The following is a 1,958-nucleotide window of genomic DNA, read 5'->3' on the forward strand; positions in this document are numbered from 1 at the left end:
GATCAGTATCATGTAAAACACATAAAGAAATCCTAAAAAAATACATGTCCTTTTTTAATATTTGGGTGTTATGATATTGGATTTACCATATCTAGTACAGGAATTAAGCTCCACATAGAAAACACATAGCACAAAATTTTGCTAACACATGTCCTAGAGTTTACAACTCAGCTGTAGCACATAAAACACAAGCAAAGCACAAAGTGTTTGTATATATAAGTGTATCTTGCATTTGTGCACCAAAACAAAACTGAAACTGTATGTTACTAGATAATATTTTTTTTCAACAAGTTGAGGACTGACATAAACCCAAACTGCATGGGCTTGAAAAAACAAGAAAATATGACATCTCTCTCTCTATCTCTCTCTCTCTTACTACCAGGTAGTGTGTGGCCCCATCTCATGAGCTTGACAGAAAAAACAGGATTGTGTAATCTGTTGGTACACAAACAAAAACAGGAGTTTATTTCACTGTTGCCTTGCGTATTTTCCATGCTTTGTTGGATTGAAGCTTCTAGCTAGCATTTTTGCTTCTTCTTGTGAACTGTGTTCTGAGAACAATAGGTCATTTGCAATTTGCTTCCTCATGTTTGGGATATATTCTGGTTTGATCATATATTTCAAGTGCATCCTTGGGTTCCACCATTCCATACACTTCATAGCGTAGATTCCGCAATCATGGCTTGATGAGACAAAAACAAAAAAAATCATTTAAGAAAAACAAAAATCATGGAAAAAAGGGAGGAGTTTTGGACAAAAAAAGAAAATGATATGTAATTTGGGGATGTTTGTTGGGGTTGATAGGCAGTTACCCATTGTTTTGGCGAGTAATTGGTGGGTATTGGATATCAAATTTACTAAAATTTTTCTCCACATATGAGAATTCTTCCCACATTGCAATGAATCCTGGTATCTGTGTATAACAAGAGGAGCATGAAAAAAAAATACCAGAAAAAAAAAATCAGTGGATGCATCTATAAAAAAATTGTATGGAAAAAAAAAGAACAAAATTTGTATAGCTCACCAGTAGCCCTTGAATTTTCTTATGATATTTGTTGTTTTCATCATAAATGGAGTCCAGGAAGACAAAGTGATGCCCCTTGATGTCCACAGTAAACACAAACCAATGATTGTCATACAGGCATGGGAAAATAAGCTACATAACATAAAAACCAAAGGGGCATCACTTTATGTTAATCACACACACAAAAAAGCCGATCAATTTTATGTTTGAAAAAGAAAAATGTACAAACCAAGTCATAGTAGTGCAGAGGTTTCTTGTTCCTAGCAAATGTAAAGGCTTGTCTTGCACAATTTTCAGTCTTCCTCTTTTCCAGTACCTTCCCAATTCTTCAAGAAATAAACCTGTGGAAAAAAAAGGTAGAGAATTTTGAAGTGCTACAACTGGAGATGAGAAAAAATGTATGTGGTAGAAAGTATGAAAAAATCACATACACTAGTTCTGTGGAAGAAGTAAAAATTCCTGTATTCATTTTCTTTGTTATTCTGGTCGTTGGCAATCTTCTTGGCATATGCATTGAGGACATATGTATCCACCACTCCCCTTGGTGATAGAGATTTAGACAATGATGACCATGTGACTTTTACATTGTCCATTAGAACTGCAAATTTGATGTACCAGAAATAAAGAAGATAAATGCTTTTAGTAATGCTTAGTACTCTTAAGGCAGAAAGAGTACAAAACAAAAAAGTTTAGATTACTTAAATTCAGAAAATTGAAATAGTCAGCACATGCTCTTTGTTATGCATATTATGAAAAAATGCAAAAATAATTTGTAATGTCATAGATTTTTCACCTTCTTTGCATGCCTTGTTGTGTTAAACAAATAGTGATAAACTTTCATTTGGTTGTTAATACAAAATTCAGCTGCGCCTACCACTTCAGGATTATCATACAAAATATAAAATCTAAATCAAAAGTGGAAAATTAGTGCGAC

The 1,958-nt window shown here is 33.6% G+C and overlaps 1 long non-coding RNA gene across 1 annotated transcript; it reads right to left on the reverse strand.

Moving 5' to 3' along the window:
* Positions 1-200: 200 nt before the first annotated feature.
* LOC136351647 (uncharacterized) lies at positions 201-1,617 on the reverse strand. The gene is made up of 5 exons (XR_010734825.1): positions 1,456-1,617; positions 1,254-1,365; positions 1,025-1,156; positions 813-913; positions 201-682 (listed from the first exon to the last, which is right to left on the reverse strand). It is a non-coding gene; the product is annotated as an uncharacterized lncRNA (long non-coding RNA).
* Between the last annotated feature and the right edge of the window lie 341 nt (positions 1,618-1,958).

The sequence above is a fragment of the Oryza sativa genome, chromosome 9 (assembly GCF_034140825.1).
Source record: "Oryza sativa Japonica Group chromosome 9, ASM3414082v1".
NCBI lineage: Eukaryota > Viridiplantae > Streptophyta > Magnoliopsida > Poales > Poaceae > Oryza > Oryza sativa.